This window comes from Aethalodelphis obliquidens, unplaced genomic scaffold, assembly GCF_003676395.1.
Source record: "Aethalodelphis obliquidens isolate GAN/ISIS:26980383/991018 unplaced genomic scaffold, ASM367639v1 scaffold14, whole genome shotgun sequence".
NCBI classification, from domain to species: Eukaryota; Metazoa; Chordata; class Mammalia; order Artiodactyla; family Delphinidae; genus Aethalodelphis; species Aethalodelphis obliquidens.
This window is the reverse complement of record NW_020837958.1, coordinates 977770-1001286: the sequence shown is the minus strand read 5'-3', so window position 1 is coordinate 1001286 and position 23517 is coordinate 977770. Positions and strand designations below refer to the sequence as shown.

Genomic DNA, 23517 nt, shown 5'->3' with positions numbered 1-23517 from the left:
TCCTTCCCAAAGTCTGGCCTTGATTTTTATTCAACGGTATCTTAGTATGGCTTCATTACCATTGAAATAGACTTTTGTGACTAGCCTGGAAACCTAAGTATTGATTTATTCATCCATGCAGTCTTTCACTTATGCAATCGCTCAATAAATATTTATTGAGAACTCACTGTCATCTCAACAACTGTGGTGAGTGTCACCTCAGCTAGGCTGAACTACATTTCTCAGAATTCCCTTCCCTGCACATTTCCAGTTAGGGTGGGCCACAGAGAGATTCCTAAGGAGGACCTGGAGGGCAGAGTTGAAGCAGCAGGCGTTTTGCAGCTAAACTCACGACCCAAGGTAGGGGCTGGGTTGGCAAGTGCCTCACTCTCCCCAGGTCTGCTTTCAGCTTGTCTGTCACCTGGGCCAGGTGTGGGTGTTTAGCTCCTTACCAAAGGAACCTGGCTTCTGCGGGACACCCATTCTACCAAGGTCAGGGTCAGTAGGACCGACAAAGTTTCTCCGGCCCCGTGAGCCTCAGTTTATACTGTGGGTTTCAGCTTGTTCTTTTTCCCTCTCACGTTCCTTTCCCAGCTACCTTCCCTGTGTACTTCAGTCTTCAGCACCAGGTGGGAAGAAACAGCCTTACAGAAACTGCTGAACTAGTCCACACAATTGCATACGGTCGATTCCCTGTAACAAATCTACTTTTCGGCTCGGACCCTGACTGATACACTTAATTTTGATCAACTAACTCTCTGAGCAACTGTGAGCTTAGATTTCCTGTTGTTTAAGCACTCATAATCTAATAAGGAAAATAAAACACGTACACAACAAACATATGCCCCATAGAAAGAGCTAACTTATCCCATAAATATGCAATCACAATGTTATAGAATTCATGACATTTTGAAGCAGCCATTTTGATGTGCTTTAAAATATAAATTATTCTCATTTTTATTACCAAATGATATTGAAAACGAATTCAATCACCCTATCCCCAATCCTCACCTCTTCTTGAGCCTTAGTCCATTCCTAAACCTAAGAGTCTGATGTGTATAGTGTATATTACTATGTAATATAAAGCAGCATTTCTGCATTTTGACTCACTGTAGGAAATTAGGATTATCAGAAGAATTGGATCATAACATGCTGACTAAAAATGTAGACAGAAGACTGTGGCAAATCAAATGTTCTGCCTAAGGCCTACGAGATTCACAAAAGACAGAGAATACTTCTCAGTGGAAGCTTATAGCGTTCTTAAAGGAGATTGCACTAGAACTGGCCATTGAAGAGAGGATGGTGTTAGATGTCAGCTGTCATATCCCTGGGAATGACTGACTAACTCTTCCTGACAAGAACTATGGGGAAAGTTCTTGTTAGACTCAAAATGGCATTAAACTTGGAATATGCAAAACCCTGTAGATATTAGGAGAAAGTCATTGTTGTTTAAACTCATTTATTTGCCTAAGTTCCTGACTGTTCTTTTAAAGGTCATCCCCGGTCTGTTTTTGGTACCCATGAATTTAGCTCATCAATGCTAGGAAACTGACCTCAGCTGGCTTCTTCTCTACTTACTTTGGCTTCCCAGCTCTCTGGTCACTGTGTTCAGGGCCTGCTTCTCTTCAGCTCAACCCTTTGGGAACACTGGTCCTTTGGGATGAGCAGGTAGAATCTGTACTTGGAGAAATGGAACTAGTATTAGTTTGCGTCTATTGGCAGTCATGCTCCAGTTACCAAAGACTTCTTTTCATGTTTTGATCCTGCTGTTTTAACATGTTGGAGAATCTTGGACAAATTAATGTTTTGATTTTGCATATGTGTTCCCTTTTACCTGGACTTTTTGTCAGTTATCTGGGGAGAAAAAATAGTCCCTTCATTTAACCGGGAGGTCCCTTCATGATTTGAGGGGAGGAGAGTCTAGACCAGAACCACTAGGGAGGTGGTTATCTCTCTTTTTTCCCCACCTTTATTGAGATATGATTGACATATAATGTTGTGTAAGTTTAAGGTGTACAATGTGATGAGTTGATACATAGGTACATTGCAAAATGATCACCACAATAAGGTTAGTTATCACCTCCATCACGTCACGTATTTCTTTTTGCATTGTTGTGACAGCATTTAAGATCTACTCCTTAGCAACTTTCAAGTACATAATACAACACTGTTAATTATAGTCACCATGCTACACACCAGATCTCCAGAAATTATCTCATAAATGGAAGTTTGTACCCTTTGACCAACATCTTTGCATCTCCTCCAACCCCTGGTCACTTGCAACCACTATTCTTCTCTGTTTCTATCAGTTTGTTTTTTTTCAGATTCCACATGTAACTGAGATCATAGCATATTTGTCTTACTCTATCTGACTTTTTTCACTTAGCATAATGCTCTCAAGTTATCCATGTCACAAATGGCAGAATTTTCTTCTTTCTCATGACTGAATAATATTCCAATGTATAGATATACCACAACTTATTTATCCATTCATCCATCTGTGGACACTTAGACTGTTTCCATGTCTTGGCTCTTGTGAATAATCCTGCAATGAACATGGGGGTGCAGGTGTCTCCTCAAGATGGTGATTTAATTTCCTTCAGATATGTACCCAGAAGTGGGGTTACTGGATCATATGGTAGTTCTAGTTATAATTTTTATAGGAACCTCCATACTGTTTCCATAGTGGCTGCACCAATTCATAATCCCACCAACAGTACATTAGGGTTCCCTGTTCTCCACATCTTTGACAACACTTATCTCTTGTCTGCTTGATAATAGCCATTTAAACAGGTGTGAGGTATTATTGTGATTTTGTTTCAAGCATCTTTTCATGTACCTATTGGCCATTTGTATGTCTTCTTTGGAAAAATGTCTTTTCAGGGCTTCTTTGCTCATTTTTAAACAGGATTAAATATATATATAATATATATTTTTTGCTCTTGACTTGTATGAGTTCTTTACATATTTTGGATATTAACCCCTTATTGGTTTGCAAATATTTTCTCCCATTCCATAGGTTGTTCATTTTGTTGACTGTTTTTTTTCTCTCCATAAGCATTTTTTTTTTTTTTTGTGGTACACGGGCCTCTCACTGCTGTGGCCTCTCCCGTTGCAGAGCACAGGCTCCGGATGCACAGGCTCAGTGCCCATGGCTCACGGGCCTAGCTGCTCTGCGGCATGTGGGATCTTCCCGGAACGGGGCAGGAACCTGTGTCCCCTGCATCGGCAGGTGGACTCTCAACCACCAGGGAAGCCCTCCGTAAGCTTTTTAGTTTGATATAGTCCCACTTTATTTTTTGCTTTCGTTGCTTGTGCTTCTGTTGTCATATCCAAAAACTCATTGCCAAGACCAAGGTCAAGTTTTTTCCCCCATGTTTTCTTCTAGGAGTTTTACGAATTCAAGTCTTAATACATTTAAGTCTTTAACCCATTTTAAGTTAATTTTTAAAGTGTTGTTTGTATCTTGACTGTAGCTGCTGTGGGCAGTCACTGGGACTGGTAAGACTTACTTAAGTCCTGTAAATGAGTTTTTTTTTTTTTTACTATCAAGGTAAAGTCTATTAGTCTCCTCTGTCGTCCTTCTATTCCCCAGAAGACCACAGAATATTTCTTTAACTCAGTATCTGATTTAACAACTCCTGCCTTTCTTCATTTTATTTATGCTCTACTTCCAGAAGACCTTCTAAATCCAGCTTTTGCTCCCGTTTCAAAGTCTTACTCAAATTTCAGATTTTCCCCTATTGACTCCCTCTATTTCCTCAATCCAAACAATACAAATCACTCTCTTTTCTGCACTCCCCTAAGGTTATGTACATATTTCAATCACACAACTTGTTACAGTAAATTGCATTTTGTCTTCTAGATTATCAGTCCTCTGGGCAGGGCCTCCAATGATTTATTTTATTATTCTCAATGTTTATTACACACAGTAAGGACTCGATGTCTGTTTAGTGATTGAATGTACTATGTATTTGTATCAACATAATCGATTTAGTCACTCTGCTTACCAAGGGGAAAAAGACTCCTTCATTCATTCAACAAGTACTTGCAGAAGGCCAACTATGTTCTGGGCATGGGAATTTCTACCAGTTGCTCCTCTGAAAAAAGGCTCAGACCAGAATAGAAGTACCTGTGCCGTATCTTGGAAAGTATCAAGACAGTAGTAGACATGTATCATTTCTAAAGACTAATCAGACATTAGCGAAGAGCATTTCACAAAAAGATTACATGAAAATATGAAAAATTCAATTTGATGCCAGACTACTGGGGATATTAAAGTATCAACAAGTACATTTGGGAGAACTTTCTGTACGTGTGTGCACACACACACTGAAAACACAAATATGGTGTTCAGTAAACGCAGTTGACTAAAACTGAGGAGATTCATTTTAGTGGGTTGCCAGCATTGATAGTGGGCAAAGTCCTATAGAGCACACTTTGAAACCTTTGACAAAGCCATTCCAGAACTGGGAATTTATTCAAAGAAAACAATTCAGATGAAGAAAAATACTCTGAAAAAGTTTGTAAAGCAATACAATATTAAGTAACAGGGAAGTATTGGACACAATCTCAGTGTCTCTCTATAATTTACATAAACTATGATCTATCATTATTTTACTACTCTAGAACCCATTAACATAAAAGTTATGATATATATGTGGTCATAGGAGAGAGTCTTAAAGATGAACATGAAAAGGATTAAAATGACAGTGCAAAACTTCTAACTAGCTATAAAGTATTTTTCTGTTCATATTTACATAAATCATGTAAAGATAAAAAATTAGAAGGAAACACCAAATATAGGGGCATTACAGCTGAGATTTTTAAAATTACATTCTTTTTTATGGTTTTAAATTCATATTTAATATCATCTGTATTGTAATTCTTTTACTAGAATCTACCTTGTCTCTTTGACACTTTAAGCAGGGCACTTAATTTCCCTGGGCATCATTTATCCAAGGGGGAAAAAAGTCTGACTATGTAACTTAGTACGTTACTAGAGGATTAAATAAAATCATATTTGCATAGTATGTCAACAATCTCTGTTATATACTGAGACCTGAACCAGCCTATTCCTTCCCAGATGCTATTACATTTTCTATCACCCATCTACCAATGGCAAGCTCCCAAATTGCTCCAAATTTATCAATTCAGAATAAAAGCCTGTCTTTATCCAGTGAAAAACTTCTCACAGAAATAGGATACTGCCGTACACACAGTAGATGCCTGATACGGGTTTCTCAAAGGGAATAGCTTCTGTTTCATCTGGCATAATTCCGTTTCATCTGGCATAATTCTCAACACAGATGAGAAATTCTTATCCATATCCAACAGTAGCATTTTTCTTCATTCCACTTCAGTGCGGAAACAGAAAGAGATGAGGAGTCTCAGAGCAATGATCCTTTGTTCTCACCTGCAAAGCTGTCTTCTCATTCAGTCTCTGCAGAGGTTCTCAGAAAAAAAAGAGGCGGCCGATTTTTCTAGAAGATGAAATATGTCTTCTGGGTATAGTGGTCTTGAAAAGTGTACTTTAACCTGTTTGATCCAAAAACTGCTGAGCTGAGGTTCGTAATAGAATTCATGCACCAAGCTGCATGCCTGGCAGTGGAGTGCGAGATGGACTCCCTCCCTCCGGGTCCCATGTTCAGGGACATGGCTCTGTAACGTTGAGACATTGGCAGAGTGCCTCCTGAGGCTCTTTTTCCAGAAGGCTGAGCTGCTTTCTGGTCCTAAAGGTCCTGTCAACACTCAGCAACTCTGATCTGTGAAACCAGCTGGCTAAGAACTGGGAGGCAGGTGGATCACTACAAGAAATACCTATTTCCTTCTCTCCCCTTTCATAAATACCTGCAGCAAAAGCAAGGGACAACTATTGTTTAGATTTGATGTATAAATCAGAGCTCTATTTTTTTTTTTACCATAAGTAAAGAAATTACGTGGAAAGACTAAAGGGTTTAGAATTCTCCCCCTTAGAATAAGCTCAGTAAACCTCAAACAGAATAAACAGAAGGAACACCACACCCGGGCATATATTTAAACTACTGAGAACCCCATTTAAAGAGATAACCTTAAAAGTAGCCAGAGAAAAAACATTTTCTACATAAGGGAATAAAAATACAAATAATGGCTGACTTTCAGAAGTTATAGAGTAAGGTCTAGAAGATAATGTTACCATGTCCAAGCTCGTATCGCTCACAGCAAGATAGGGCAATAAATTGAGAGACAAGTTGTTGGGGCAAGGGATAGTAACTTTATTTGGAAAGCCAACAAACCAAAAACTAGTGGACTTGTGTCCCAAAGAACCATCTTGTCTGAGTTAGAATTCAGGCTTCTTTTATACTAAAAGGAGAGGGACTAAAGCCAAACATTTCCTGGTTCCAGTCAGTCTCTGGAGAGGATGTGTTCATTTCTTCCTTCCTGCAGTCATTCACAGGTGGGCCTGGTCAGGATGCTTCCTGTGAGCTAAACAAAGGTATTTTAGCTTCATGCTCATTACCTGAGAGGCAGGGTTCCCAGAGATGGGCCATGATGTATAATTTAAGCTTATAGGCAACATCTCTTTTGTGATTAACTTATAATAGAATACAAAGGTTGTTCCTTATCACAGTTCCCCACTGTCAGTGTCCATATTCCACAATCTTGTGGGGAAAGGGATGAAGACCACTCTGGCTACTTTCTGCTGAATGGGGGTGATGAATCTCCCTTAGAATCTTTAGTCAGTAGTAAAATCCTCTTTCCTTTTTTATCTACAACTATTTGAATCTGATGAAACCCCTTAGCATTTTGTTGTCTAATTTGTAATTGAACTTGGAGTTTTTGTTCCAGTTCCCAATACATATACTAAATTCCTATGCTATTTATTTGGACAAAAATAAACAAATAGGTTGATGCTTCTCCAGCTACAATGAAATTACCATTTACTTCCGTTGCATAGGCAGACCTCATGAACAGAGTTTAGTGCTCAATATTCTACCATATTTGGCAAGCTAGTTCTTTTAGAGCATTTATGGATTCTCCCACTGAGGCAGACACCTGGAATGGCCTATCATACAATATTTCAAAGGGGCTTAATTTAAGCCTGCTTCTGGGAGCCACTGATCCATAGCAGGGCAGCTGACAAGGCTGTATCCCAAGTTAAATTAATATTCATTTTCTCAGTTTTTCCTGTTGATTGCGGTCTCCAGGATGAATGTTGTTCCAGTGCCTTAATCCAAATCAGGGGACAATTTCCTTCAGGAGGGCTTTAACCAATTAAAAAGTACTGATTTTTTATTTGTGTGTGTGTTTTTCTAAAGTGCTGATTTTAAAAACTACTACACACAAAACAAGTGGTCCACAAAGTATTCTCCTTTCCTTTTGCAGGTTTTATCATGCATTGTTAATCCTTCACCAGTCTTTTACTATTAAATTTTAATGGCTAATTGAGGCAAACAGTTCTGAGACCGTTCTTCCACCACTGATTAAGACTGGGGTGGCAGATACTGGGGATAATATTCATTTAGCCCTCTGAGCTTTTGGGGCAGACTTGGTGACCTTGCCAACTCCAGCTGCCTTCTTGTCCACTGCTTTGATGATAGCCACAGCAACCATCTGTCTCATGTCACAAACACCAAAATGACCAGAGGAGGATAGAGAAGGTCTCAACACACATGGGCTTGCCAATCACCATATCAACAATAGCAGCATCACCAGATTTCAAGAATTTGGGGCTATCTTCCAGCTTTTTCCCAGAACGATGATCAACCTTCTCCTTCAGCTCAGCAAACTTGCAAGCAATGTGAGCTGTGTGACAATCCAGCACAGGTGAATATCCAGCACTGATATGGTTCAAGAAAATCACTTGAGCTGGAAGCCACCTGCTTCCATCAGTGGGTCATTTTTGCTGTCACCAACCACATTGCCATGATGAACTCTTTGACAGACACGTTCTTGACGGCGAAGCCCACACTGTCACCAGGAAGTGCTTTACTCAAAGCTTCATGGTGCATTTCAACAGACTTTACTTTAGTTGGAATGTTGACTGGAGCAAAGGTGACCACCATGACAGGTTGGAGAACACCAGTCTCCCCTCGACCCAGAGGGACAGTACCAGTACTAATTTTGTAGATGTCCAGGAGGGGCAGACACAAGGACTTGTCAGTTGGATGAATTGGTGGTAGGATGCAATCCAGAGCTTCAAGCAGCATGACACTACTGGCATTGCCATCTCCAGGGCTGACTGTCCATCCCTTGAACCAAGGCATGCTAGCACTTGGCTCCAGCATGTTTTCACTGTTCCAGCCAGAAATTGGTACAAAAGCTACTATGTCAGGGTTGTAGCCAATTTTCTTAATGTAGGTGCTGACTTACTTAGCAACCTCCTCATAGCTCTTCTGGCTGTAGGGTGGCTCAGTGGAATCTGTTGTTTTAGCTCCAACAGCTAGCTGTTTCACGCCCAGAGTATAAGCCAGAAGGGCATGCTCATGGGTCTGCCCATTCTTGGAGATAACTGCTTCAAATTCACCAACACCAGCAGCAACAATCAGGATAGCATAGTCAGCCTGGGTCAGCATGTTTTTGATAAAGTCTCTGTGTCCTGGAGCATCAGTGATGGTCACATAGTACTTGCTGGTCTCGAATTTCCACAGGGAGATATCAATGGTGATACCACACTCACGTTCAGCTTTCAGTTTGTTCAAGACCCAGGCATCCTCTTCAGAGACTTTCTGTCCAGGTGGGGTATGCTTCCACCCATCCTGAAAAAGTATCCACAAATACTGGCAGGTATCTGAAATTTCCTGCAGCTCAAGGCATTTGAGTCCAGTCCTCAGTGGCACGGGTTCCTGTGTTGGGTCCTCATCTGGGGACGTCCAACAGCAGTCTTTGGGTTTATTTTTAGCACAAATCATGCAATTCTGATTGACTCGCTGGATGGTGTTGTGTAGGTAAGGCCCCATTATATACTTTTGAATCCATTGTAATTTGGCATCTCCCCCGTAATGGGCACTATTTTGAATGTGCTACAGCAGTGTCCAAGAGTGCCTCAGGGATCAAAACAGCTGTGCACTACATTTCCAGCCAGATGAGGTGTGATCCAAGTGAAACCCCACTCTTTGGCCCTCTCTGTCCTTTTCTGAATACACTGGTTTGTATTTTGACAAGTCAATCTGTGGGAGAAGTGATCCCCTTGCCTAGAGTATATTGTTTTAGATTAGGTGTCCCAGCATCCCTTTTTAATGGTTTTCATACTGGCCATGTGTTTTCGGCCTTCCCTGGGGTGCTGACAGCACACACTTCTGGTCTCATCTTTTTGTAGACCTGGGGGCAGGGGGTGGGGGGAGAGCTCCGTCTCCTTTCCTGGGATTTTCATGAGCGCCATCTGTAGGCTTAAAGTGTGGTCTGGTGAGACTCTGATGTCAAGCTGTTCTGGTGAAAAACTTCAGGGTGAGGTCTATCAGAAAGTTCATCAGCTCATTCCCCACTGTCAATTTTACTGGGGCCTCCTGTAGGGAATTAGATGCCTCAAGTCCAAGGGAGCCTCTGGGCTTCTTCATTCATCACTGTGTTCCTCTCTTTCTACCATATGAGAAGCTCTCATCTTTTATCATTTTTCTTCTGTTTTCCAATGGTCTTCCTTACAGTAAGTGCATTATTCCTTCCCCAATAGTGGCTTACCTCTCTTTGGGTTACTTGCCTTTTAGGTATTCAATGCCGCTGCCAGGAAAGTGGCGTTCTGTTGTTCCCTGTTGCACACTTTAAAAGCAACACCTACCAGTTGAGAAGGGTTCATTCTAAATGCACCATCTAATCTTTGCAACCTTCTCTTCATATCTTAGGTACTTAGCTCAGAAAAAGGTCAAATTTACCATTCTAATATTTTCAGGGGCTTTGGGGTCTGTATTAGTATGGCATCTGTAGTCCCGATAAATCCTTTCCAAAAGTTCAGAGAGGTCTTCCTTTGTTTTGCTGAATTTCTTGAACATTGTTTAAACTCATTTGCTTTGGTGTCCATTTTCAAAGCCCTGCCAAGATGCACTAATAAATAATGCTCTAATAAGTGCATTCTTCCTTTATCATGGTCCCAATTTGGTTCAGCTGTGGGTACTGCCAAATGGGCTTCGGGTGTAGAATATCCTCCCTGTAAGAAGGGTTGTGATCTTTCCAGTTAAAGAAGTCTGAGAAACCCAACTGTCTGGTCAGTTGCATTTAGCCCCCTACGTGTGATGACAGCAATGGAAATTGCCCTGCCCTGGGAGTGGCTCCTGGCCCAAACTGGCTGCCCTGCTGGATCTTAGAAGATGATACCAGACCAAGTCCCTGTGCCCCAGAAACTAACATAGGATTTTCTAATTGATCCCTAGAAGGAGGGGAAGTCCTGGGCCCCAGTGTCAGGAATTGGGGCTGGATAGGAACGGAAGGTGGTGGAAGGGGTGGATGTATTGGCAGAACAGGCAGAGCAGCTGGGACAGCTAGCTCAGTTGGAGGAGTTAAGATTTTAAGATTTGAAGGAACATACCCTCACTCTTTTTCTCTTCCTTTTCTTATTTTCCCTGATATAATAGCACAAATGCTTACACATAACGGATTTCATCATTCTTCCCTGCTTCTTCACAAAATAGCTATAGAATCATTCAAAAAGCCACTGTAAAACCATAAATAGGATTTGATCGTCTCTAACCATTAAAAGGATGACTTTTTGCCTTGGCATCAAGCAACTGGGCTGAATTCTGGGCTGGGGCTTTTGGTGATTTTAGAAACCAGGTTGAACCTTTCTCTTCTCCCGGGGAATGTCCCACAGACAGGTCTTTTTTTCCCCTTTCTATTCCTTTCCTCCATTTGACACCAGTAAAAGTTTTAAATATCACAAAATTGATTTGGCTGTAAATGGAGAAACAGTGCCAAACAAAATGAAACGAAAAACCCCAAAAGACAAAGAGAAAATCCTAGATAAACCCCCAAGTTTGGTCTTGGGGTTTTACATATACCAACAACACAGGAGACCACAAGCTATGTAATTAACACAGCAAGGCTGACAGTACATGGTACACAGGGTCCCAAGATTACCCTGCCTAAACCCCTTGTGGAGATCCTAACGGGTACTGTGGCCACACATCGTTACTATAAAATATCATTTTCCTCTCAGTCATGGGTTCATGGCTGTAATCAGATCACTTATCCAAAATGTGCCTCAGAGGATTTTCTTTATAGATAGAAAGTGGATAAAAAGCCACTTTTAAAGACAGAAATTCGGGCTCCCCTGGTGGCACAGTGGTTGAGAGTCTGCCTGCCAATGCAGGGGACACGGGTTCATGCCCCGGTCCGGGAAGATCCCGCGTGCCACGGAGCGGCTGGACCCGTGAGCCATGGCCGCTGAGCCTGCGCGTCCGGAGCCTGTGCTCCACGGAGGGAGGGGCCACAACAGTGAGAGGCCCACGTACTGCAAAAAAAAAAAAAAAGACAGAAATTCAAGACAAACAAAACACAAATGGCACACACAAATGCTAGCATCCAAAGAAACAGACAAACCGCTTCACAAATTGGGTAAAAGTCCAACAACTCTTTTCTCTCTCCAATAGGGCATCCCTCTCAAATACAAAATAAATTAGCTTATTCCAGAGAAAAAGCCCCAAATAGAGTTTCCAGCTATCCACACCAGAGCGACTTACCCTACTGTATAGAGCCCGTCATCTCCCAGATGTCAATTCCTTGCTCCAACTGCCGAGCGCTGCTTTGGGGAATTTTGAAGGGCAGATCCTCAGGACAAGTGGTCTCAGCAGCTGCTAGGGCCTTACCAGAAAAGTCCCCCAATGGGGGTGGGGGGGTGGGGCATGGTGTGTGGGGCAGCTGCCCACAAGCAGCAAGGCCCCTGGCTGGCTGGCTCCCCCAAATTTGTTACCAAGTCCAAGCTTGTACTGTTTGCAGCACAATAGGCCAATAAATGGAGAGACAAGCCGGTGGGGCAAGGAACAGCAGCTATTCAGAAAGCCAGCAGACCAAAAAGATGGTGGACTCGTGTCCCAAAGAACCATCTTGCCTGAGTTAGAATTCAAGTTTCTTTTATCCTAAAAGGGGAGGGAGTAAAGTCATACACTTCCTGGTTCCCATCAGCCTCTGGAGGGGATGTGTTAATTTCTTCCTCCCTGCAGTCATTCACAGGTGGGCCTGGTCAGGATGTTTCTTGTGAGCTTAACAAAGGTATTTTAGTTTCATGCTCATTATCTGAGAGGCAGGGTTCCCAGAGATAGGCCATTATGTGTAACTTAAGCTTATAGGCAACATCCCTTTAGTGATTAACTTGTAATAGAATACAAAGATTCTTTTCCTATTACAATAAAATAACATTTTTAAAATGCTGGAAGAAAAATGACTCTCAACCTAAAATTCCGTATCAAGCAAAATATCCTTTCGAAATGGAGGCAAAATATAAACATTTTCAGATAAACAAGGCACATCTGCCCTACAAGAAAAAAAAAGTCTGTAGGCCAAAAGGGAATTAAATTCAATGACATTTTTGGAACTGCAGTTAGAAAGGGAGACCATTGAAAATATTAAGTGGTTTAAACCTATGTTTCTTTTCTTAAATTCCTTCAAAACAATTGACTATTTTAAATCCAAATATAATAACTGTATACCACAGAGTTATAGCAAATGTAGCAGAAAATTATTTAACGATAGCACAAAGGGGGGAGGCAAATGAAATTATGTTGTTATTACATTGTATGTGAAATGGAGTCATATTAATTCAAGATAAAATATGATAAGTTAAGAATTCATATTTGTAATTATTAGGGAACCACTGGTCTGAGCCATCAGAGCATGACGTTCTCCTGGAAAGTGTCAGTCTGGTTGGAACTTCTCTCTGTGTATCTCTTGCATGTTAACAAGACCCTGTACTGGCAGCCAAGTCAATCATAAAGAGAACCAACCTTATAAGGAAACCAATGGTGATCACAGAAGGAAAAAGGACCTGGTTCCTTGAGGACATCAAGGGCTTGCTGATAGGCACCAACCTCAAGCCTGGTCCACATTTGGACTCTCAATTTGATGAGATACCAAATTTCCTTATTACTACAGCCATTTTGAATCAGGGCTTTTTTTTTTTTTTTTCCTTACTTTAAGCCAAAAGCACCCAAACTAATATACCATGTGACTATATCATGGAATCATTTAAATTGTGTTTATCCAAAGACTTTAATAGTATGGGAGGGCTTCCCTGGTGGCGCAGAGGTTAAGAATCTGCCTGCCAATGCAGGGGACAAGGGTTTGTGCCCTGGTCCGGGAAGATCCCACATGCCGTGGAGCAACTAAGCCCGTGAGCCACAACTACTGACCCTGTGCCCTAGAGCCCACGAGCCACACCTACTGAGCCCATGTGCCACAACTACTGAAGCCCGCACGCCTAGAGCCCGTGCTCCACAATAAGAGAAGCCACCGCAGTGAGAAGCCCGTGCACCGCAATAAAGAGTAGCCCCCGCTCGCCACAACTAGAGAAAGCCCAGGTGCAGCAACAAAGACCCAACACAACCAAAAATAAATAAAAATTTAAAAAAATAATAAATTAAGTTAAAAAATAGTATGGGAAATATTTATGTCATAACAGTAAGGATAAAAACATTGAATACAAAATGTTAATGCTTTTCCTTCAAGCGTTAGCTACCAAGGGATCTAATATTATTTCATAAGCTTCTAATATACACCAGACACTGTGCATGTTAGGATGTATTCTTTTTTTACTTTATCTTCACAACTACTCTATGAAGTTTCATTCATTCATTTATTATTTATTTATTCATTATTTACATTCATTCATTATTCATCCGTCAAGTGGGTATTGACTGATAAGCCCCTAGCTAGGGACTACCATTTCAATATGTTCTTTGACTTCATGGAATCTACTTTCCAGTGTCGAGGAGGAGGCATGCATCTTACAAGTAACTGTACAAATATTTATCTGCATTTGGGATGAGTTATGTGAAGGAGATATACAGAGTTTTAAGAGAACATGCATCAGAAGAAATGGATCTAGCTAGGGTATTGGTGGTGGATGCGTCATGGAAAATTTCCCTTTGGGAGTCATTCTTAAGTTCATAACTGAATGCTGCAGGAATGGAGGTGTAGTGAGGTGTTTTCAGGGATGGGGTAAGAGTAGGTGTAGAGAATCAGTGGAAAACCTGAGGAAATTAGACTGGATAGCTTCTGAGGTCTGTTGAGTTCAAATGTCTAAAGATGTCTTAATAACTTCTAAGCTTTGACCTTCACATAATAAGTCTCATTAACTTATCAGACAAAAGAAAGGGGCAGGTATGACAGAAGATGTGTGACAAATATCCCTTGACTCCAGCAGGCTAGGATGATTTGGGGTCACTGATGGGGCTAAGCTGAGTAGGAGTACATTGCCACTGATGCCGGCTGCAGGAAGCAACTCGGAAACCTGAGTGTTTGTTGATTTTTCAGGGTTTGTTCGTTTTGCTCTGCCACGTGTCCATAAAATGAAATGCCTTTGCTCAGCGAAGGATTTCGCCATGTGTCCTGCGACCTGCTCTTGCAAAACCATAGTGGTGGAGATCAGGGTGGGTAAAAGGCATTCTCACTTCTCAGGGCTGCTCCGTCACACTCCAGAAAATGGAGTGGGCACAGTAGGTCAGTAAATGCTGGATGCAGCTTTGGACATGACTCGGAGTCCATCATTCAGACCAAATTTCCAGTTACTGTTCACCAGCCCTTCATGGGAGACCACTAGCAAAGACGTTTTGAAACCCATATTTTCTCTGCAAAGAAAAGTTCCCAACCAAGAACCATATGATATAGAGATGAAGAATTTTTTGATTCTAGATCATTCTGCCATATATCTTGCACAGGTTTTCCCTCATATCTTAGCTCAGTCATCCTATACCCAAATTCAACCACAGTCCCTCAAATCATATCCCAAAGTAGCCACTCATAGGTGTGACACCCCAAACCAATCTATCCCAAGATGTCCCTCCTCTCCAACACCCCCCAAGCAACTCTACCCTCTGCTATTTTAACTCCTTGGGCTACCGAGCAAGATAGTTCAGTAGTGCCCAAAATCTATTCTCACCCTTCTTCTCCATCATTTGGACTGGATGCCTCAGAAAGGTTCCAATCTGATTTTTTTTTTTTTTGAATCCCTGAGTTGGTTTGGATCTCACCCAAAAAGAGGTAGGTTTCTTGTAGAGTCCATTTGTATTAACTTTGAAGCTACACTCCTTATCACCTGATCCAAACTCCCCTGACAACCCTGACAGATAAAAATAAATAACAACATGGAATATTTGTAGAAAGTTCATGTTCTAGGCACTGTAAGAAGCATGTCTCATGCATTATCTGTTTTAGTCATCATTATAATTCTGTAAAGAAAGTTCCATTATTGTCCATTTTAAGATGTGATAACTCAGGCTTAAAGAAGAACCAGAATTCTAAACAAAGGCTACCTGATTCTAAAACCTGGCTGTTAACCCTTGCTTCTATAACCCTCAAAAAGAGAAGAAATGCAACCTAGGTATTAACTTAAGGCCCTTCTCTGTTGCCCACCCCACATACCCCTGCAACTAAGAGTTTAATTTTAGCAGATCTGGAAACTTTAAACAATAAAGTCCAGCCCAGTTCAGCCAGTTTACCGTAACTGCTTACCACTGCCTACTCCTTCCTCAAACATACATCTGTTTTGTCCTTCCTTTTTCCTTGTTTTAATACTTAAAGACAAAGTTAAGTATGTGTATACTTACTTACACATCCTTAAGGTGGAAAGGTGTTCAGTGAACTGAGAAAGGACAGGTACCTGGCAAAATTTCAAAATACTTTATTTTTCTTTGTTATTTACCCTTTCAATGCTATTCTCCTAAGTCATCTTTTGGGAAACAATCCTTTCCCTTTCTTCTACTACTTTCTCAGAAATATTTCCGTGTCCTCTGATTATCACATCATGGTCCGCCGTGTCCATATTCCAAACATTTCCTAGTTCCCCAAATCCCTCTTTTGCGCTAGGCACTGGGGGTGCAGACTAATTACGTTACACTATTATAACAGACTGATAATACAACTGCTTGTATCCCATTAGTTGGCCCACGCACACACACCCATTCCTTCTGTTTTCACCAGCTGACACTTCTAACTATGGCTTTAAATGACCTTTCAAGTAGATTTTGTTTGTTCAGTCTTTTTACTCGACTTCTATTATTAGAAAGAAAGATTATCTGACACAATAAACTCTGGGCATCTGTCCATTTTAATTTTCTTCCTTAGCTCCTATTATCTGTCATTCTGTGCTTTTGGATTTTGGGTCCTACCTAGCCAGCTTGCAAAATAGAATTAGTAAGGAAGAGAAGACAGCTAGTATGATTTCTTAGGGGGCCTCAACTTCTTCCATCTTGTAGCATACGCTTTTTTTAAAGCTTGGCTTATAAATGCTCAATCTGTGTACCCTGAGATAATACTTATTATTTTCATGTGAACAAATGAACATTTATGCTAAATTATCGTGAAATTTATTGAGCAATACACATACTTTAAGATGTGTGTCATATTCTTTTGTTGCAGACTTATTTTCAACATGAAACTCCACATAATGTCAGTTGGATTTATACAATACCATTATAACTTGAATTTTTTGTCATTTCTGGTTTTCTACTTCTGTGTTTGAGAACTGTTCATCTGTTTGTCTGTTCATCATGGCTGACCTACAGGGACCCTGGGGGAGGCGAGGGTTGTGCGTCCACATGGGGGGCACTGGAAACTTGTCTCTAAGTCTTAATTCTGGTCCCTGCTTGTGCTCATCAACTACCTATTGGGTAAGATTTGTATCTCTAGCTTTGTGCTGACACTCATCACTTTTGCCTGTGGATAAATGTTGCTTAGGAGAAACAGAGATGTGAGGATGGAGGAGAGACAGGGATTGACTAGATATCCTAGGCCATCTCCCACCCAACTTCCATCATGCCCAAACTTCAAGGTTTTTTTACAGTTCCTATCTTCACAGCAGTCTGCTCCCATAAGTGTTTCAATTTGGTGTTCATCTGTCTGCTCAAAATTTCAGGCTCCGTGACAGTACCTTATTGGGGCAGATTTATTCTGTTTTTGTTTCTTTTTATTTTTTCCATTATTTCATATAGTTATTGGTTTGAAGAAGACAGACACGTGTTTGATTCACCCTCTCCACCTAACTTTCTCCCTTTCCACTCTTTCTCCCAGACTGGTCCCACCCTCCACATCATATCAGTTCCTTCATATTTGCCTTATACTGTTGCCCTTGCAGTCAGATGAACCTGGGCCAATCCTACTTTACCGTGGATACAAACTCCCCTGAAACAGTACCTGAGTCTTGGGTTTTACATATGAATCTTCCCATGACCCAGTGAACAGTCTTTTCTTTTACCTTCAGGGAAAGCCTCAGCTCAGGAGTATGGGAAGCACTAAAGTTGATCCCAGTGGACTGTCTCTGCTGTGCTCTTTTAGAGTCCTTTGAACAGGGAGAGGAAGTAGGTTACTAGGGACCTTCCCACCTCCCTTCCTTACCCTGAAGAAGCACCTGTTCTCACAAAGAAAAATTAGGGACAGTCCAACAGAAGCTCTTGGCAACCAAGCCTTGCCTTGTCACCATGGGAATAGTAGCCTGTGCGAGATATTTTTAAAAATTGAACGATGATGCCCAGGAGTAATAATAAAAATATTTTAAAATGGTAAGGGCACCAACTTTTTAGAAGAGTCTGTCTTCCCAAGGACCTACTCCGGGACCTGGAGATCATGATACCTCACTAGCAGCCTAACGGCTACCTACCTGTCCCTATATGAACACATACACACACACACACACACACACACACACCTCTGCTAGCCTCTTTGGCTCCTGATCTCATCTAAACTTAGTCCAAATCTTTAGCTTTCTGTGTCCCAAACTCATGTATTATAGAGGCTTGTGAATCCCTTTTTGAGCATACTCACTCACCACCTAAAAAACTATTCATGAGAAATATATCTAAGGTAAAATTTTCATTTCCTGCCAGATCAGCCAGTCTTCTTATGCATGAACACTGAACTGCTCAGCTTCTGTGAAATATGTTGAAAAGGAGTTATTATGCTTGTATAGTCATCAATTATCCCAGGAAAGGTAGTATCTTGAGAATGGGGTGAAAATTAATTTATTTCCCCTGTATATGCTTTTCCTCTTTTGAAGATTGTACCCTGTGTCTATTCAAAAGATAAGGGCTGTTTTTTACTGGGGATATTGCCTCCACTATGGAATCTTATGAATTCACTTATCCATCATATTCCCTTATTAGCTTTTTATTTAATCAATAGTATTTTTCTTCCTTTGTCTTAGATTAATTGACCATGAGTGTGTGGGTTTATTTCTGGGCTCTCTATTCCATTTCATTAGTCTATATGTCTATTTTTTTGTGCCAGTACCATACTGTTTTGATTACTGTAGGCTTGTAGTATAGTCTGAAGTCAGAGAGTGTGATACTTCCAGTTTTGTTCTTTTTTTTCTCAAGATTTTCTTGGTGATTCCAGGTCTTTTGTGGTTCCATATAAATTTTAGGATTATTTGTTCTGGTTTTGGGAAAAATGTCCTGGGTATTTTCATAGGGGTTGCATTTTAAATCTGTAGATTGCTTTGGGTAGTATGGACATTTTAACAATATTAATTCTTCCAATCCAAGAATACATGATAGATTTCCATGTCTTCATATCATCTTCAGTGTCCTTCATAAATGTTTTATAGTTTTCAGAGTATAAGTCTTTCAGCTCCTTGGTTAAGTTTATTCTTAGGTATTTTAGTTTTTTGGATGCAATTTTAAATGGGATTGTTTTATTGTTTTCCCTTTCTCATGGTTCATTATTAATGTATAGAAAAGCAACAGATATTACCTCCACTAAGGAATCTTATGATTTGCTTATTCATCACATTCTCTTATTAGCTTTTTATTCAGTCAATAGTATTTTTCCTAGTGCTCAGAGCTGAACAAAAATTTGCTTCTATTATAGATGGGCAAAGTACCAGTTACTCTCCCTCTGCTTCCACTTGCATCCCAATAAGATGACATCTCTCCAAAAGATTCATTTCCCCTATTCATCTCCCTCCCCACAACCAGAAGAGTATGACGCGTGAGACAAAATGCACTACTCCTCTACCTGTGGTCCCCCTGAGCCAAACCCTGAATGTTTCAGCTCCAGATATTATAGAATTTCCCTTGCAGTGAGTCACTTCCACTTAAAGAATGCTTTTTTAAAACTTTTATTACACATTCCCAGAGTGTCTATCACTGTCCGTTTAGATTTAACTATATAGATAAAATTTGCCAGACTCTTTTGCTCACCACTGTTTGCTCTCCTTTTTTTCTGCTCCTAACTGAGGTCTCTGCTCCTATTTATTTGATGTTTGGTTAGAATTCTTACTCTAGTATTTTCTATGTATGAGTATGTTAGTGATATAATTTCTGAAGTCTTCCAAATCCACAATATCTTTCTTTGACCCTGTGACCCCATTGGTTTTAGAATAACCAATTTTTTTTTCCATTCTAAATGAAAGGAAATTGAGGCTCAAAAAAGAAGGTAACCTGTTCAGGTCACGTAGCTAGTAAGAAGCGGGTGACTAGTAATGGGGGGGGGGGGCTCAGATAGGGAGTAACAATCAAAATCATAGGATAAAATAGAGTTTAACCCAATTTCAAGTTTATAAAATGGTGTAAGAGTGCAAAGAGCTGGCCAGAGGTGAGGCTGGCATGGGTGTGCACCATGTCAGTACAGGGAACCTAGTGCATGTCGGTGCACTCCACTTTATACCGTGCTGTCCTCCCTGGATCTTCAGGGGTGTGTGACTGCTTCTCATCCTTGGTGCAGCTGGGACCCAATGATTATAAATCATAATAAAAATCTCTACACTTTGTATAGTTTTCTCACCATGTTCTCCTTACATTACACAGAAACAGGCAACCATGCAGGATTCCTCATTTCTCATTAGTTCAGGACACAGTTTGGGTAAGAAGCTCAATCCAAGATCAACTCCTAGGTGTCCTTGGCTCCTGTGTATGGGATGGAAGTCAGATAGTGTGGGAATAGGGTGTTCAACCATCCCCTTTACTCTTTTCTTCAGGGGCAAATCCAGTTACAGAGATGAGGTCTTCTGGCTCCTAGGCCAGAACACTTTCTACAACCACAAACGTCTTAAGTGAGAAGATGCTGAGAGAAACAAACAGCAGAGTCTTTGTGTATCAGACCTTTACCTTTGCTACCTGTGGGGGTGAGGACTGAAAATGTGCAATTCCTCACTAAAAATCAGAGAGAAGAAGGGAAGACTATAGATAACTGGGGGAGAGGGAAGGGCTGGGTGATACTGGCCCTGAGCATTGCAAGAATGCAGCAATCAGGAGAGGCGTGAATAAACAGTCCCCATATTCCCTCTACTCCTACCCCAGCCCAAGGGGGTTTCAGGATGCACTGGGTAAGGCTTTCTCCCTCTATCCCCAACCTTCTGGCTTTGTTGCTTTTGTCTCAAAGCCCCCAGTGTTCAGGACTCCTTCCTGCCCCTCTTGAAGCTTTCATTATTTTTTTTAAATTTTATTGAAGTATAGTTGATTTACAATGTTGTGTTAATTTCCACTGTACAGCAAAGTGACTCAGTTATACATATATATATTCTTTTTCATATTCTTATTCATTATGGTTTATCACAAGATATTGAATATAGTTCCCTGTGCTATACAGTAGGACCCTGTTGTTCTTTGAAGCTTACATTCTAGTGCAAGGAGACAAAAACTAAACTAACACAAAATAATGATATTTACTATACAGTGAAATGTAGTATATGAAATATTGGGATAAGGGGACAGAAGATGACAGAGGAGGAGAGGGAGTGGTCAGGGAAGGCCTCTCTGGAAACCTGGCATTTAACAGAGATCTAAAGAAAGAAGGGAGAGAGTCAGGCATGTACCAGGCCTGGGGGTTCCAGATCAAGGAAGCTCTCCAGGAAGCGCCCAAGATGCTCCACTGGAGTGAATGAAAAAAATACTTCCACCTCCATTTATAATTTTACCCCCAAAATAAGAAATTAAGTGAGCTAACATTTAATGTATCAATTACAAAAGAATATATACATATATAACATAAATAATATATATGGAGTGGATGCTCAGTTAGTTAAAAATTGTAGGGGTGGGAAATTAAAAGTTCAAGGATTACTCCTGCCTAAGGCCTCCTGAAAGGCAAGGGTAGATTTTATCCATGTCTTTGTCTTCAGACACCATCATATTATCTGGAACAAAATAGGTATCACTATTCCGTGTATATATTTTTTTAACTCTCCTGTATATATCTTTTTTATCTCCTCTACTTCATAGCAGAGTTCTTTTTCTTTTTTTTCTTTTTTTGTATTTTTAATAGCAACTAGGCCTATGCCTTGCGGGTGGGTCCCTAATAAATGAATAGATGGTCGGAATCTATGTGGGGAGAGGTGATTTACCGGAACTGCATGCACTGAAACGCTGCAAAGGCAGCCTTGGCACAATAAAAAGCCCTTGGGCGTTGGCGGCTGACAGGAGTCAAGATCATCCAAGGACTGCCCACGGACAATTTATTCACCTTGTTCCCTCATCTGTGAAACAGGAAATGGATTAAAGACAAAGATGATGAAATGAGACAATCCTGTGGCAAACACCAAAACACAATGCCTGGCATTTAGGGGGTGGTTCCCACCTTTCATCCCTCACTCTGCTCCCCTCACCCCCACCCGCCAAGCAGCCCGCTCTGCACTGTCAGTGCGGGAAACAGCCGCTAAGACAATGACAGGTAGCGGAGGAATCAGACTCCCTGACTTCAGACTATACTACAAAGCGACAGTAATGCCTTTTACCAAAACTACAAGGACCCAGAGTGATGGAGACACGAGTTTGCCAGAGACTGGTAAGATGTGCCTCAGTGAACTGAGAGGAAGATAAGTTGGGGGAGGGGGGAAGGTTGAGCCCCCATGAGCTATTGCAACCTTGGACTAACAGGGGTACACTCAGGGACCACGTGACGCAGCAGGCGGCACCTCCACCTCTCCGTTCCCTGCCACAATTGCAGCCCCCTAAAGCGGTGGGAGGCTCTTGGGGGGCCAGAGCACGGAAGTTGGGCAAACCACGCCATGCTGCCATTGGCCGTCATGACTGTCAATTCTCACCCACCTCCGCTTTCCTCCGCCTCCTTCCCCCTCCCCGTTCCCCAGGCTGATCCTCTGGCGCCATCTGCAGGCCTCACGCGGAACTCCATCCGCCCTGAAGAAGCTTTTGCCCGCAGCGAGTACTAGCTGCTCTAGGGCTGGGCGAGGTTCTTTCCGGCTCTGCTGGTGTGCCCGGGCGGAGCTGGAAAGGGGCTGTCGGCGCTGATCTGTCCCAGGAGCAGTGAGGGAGGGTCACAAAGGGATAGGTTGGGGCATCGGGGAGCGGGACTGGAGTGGAGCAGCCCCGGGAAGTGCTGAGATGGGCTGGGGTAGTGGAAGCTGATTAGAACAATAGCGGAGAAGCAATGTCGGGGCGGGGCGGCGGAGGGGAGGGGAGTCACGTGCCAACTGCTTGGTGGGTCATCCAGGCTCTGCTAAGAGCTGTGTGTCTTGAGGTCAATTGCTTGATGTCTCTGTGGAGCCAGTTTCCTTTGAAATGGGGATGACTGTAGCTGCCTCCTATGGCTGTTATAAGGATAAAATTAGTTAATATTTGTAAAGTCCTTAGAGTAGTTTTGTTCAATGAAGAAAGATGGTCACCAGCAGCATTGGCATCAGCTCTTGAGAAATGCACCTGGCCACACTCTAGCCTTACGGAATCAGGATCTCACAGGAGCTCAGGAATGTGTTTCAGCAAGCTCCCCAGAGGATCCTGTTGCAGCGTAAACTTTGCGAAGCATTGGTCTGAGTTTCTCAGGCAGATCTGTTGATGCCTCTACTTGTTAAAAGATGCAGGTTACGGAGACTCACCCCAGACCTATTGAACTTACACTGGGATTGAGTCCCAGAATCTGTGGTTTTTAAATGCTACTCAAGTGATGAGTTTGAACAGGAATGGATGGAGAATCACAAATGGGCAATCACTTTAATTTACAAATAGGGAAATAAGAACACCCACCCCCACACCAAGAGGCAAGGGAGCTTGCCTAAGGCCTCCCTGCAGGGTCCTAAGAAGCTGTGAGGCTCTAAGGTTAAACTCCTCCTGGACACCCCTACACCCACCGCAACTAGACCTGTAGCCTCCAACAAACTATCCTGTTTCATAACCTGTGAAATGGGGGCAAAAGTCACACCTAGATCAAGGGGTGACTGTGAAGATCAAATGCGACCCAGATAAGTCCCCACTGGGGATATAGATTGGACTGAAGTGTCCAATACAGTATTGGAGTATAATTGCTTTACAATGGTGTGTTAGTTTCTGCTTTATATCACAGTGGATCAGTTATACATATACATATGTTCCCATATCTCTTCCCTCTTGCATCTCCCTCCCTCCCACCCTCCCTATCCCACCCCTCTAGGTGGTCACAGAGCACTGAGCTGATTTCCCTGTGCTATGCGGC

The 23517-nt window shown here is 41.8% G+C and overlaps 1 pseudogene; it reads right to left on the bottom strand.

The window, feature by feature from the left end:
* Positions 1-7468: 7468 nt before the first annotated feature.
* On the bottom strand, positions 7469-8918 carry LOC113625130 (elongation factor 1-alpha 1 pseudogene; annotated as a pseudogene).
* Positions 8919-23517: the final 14599 nt, after the last annotated feature.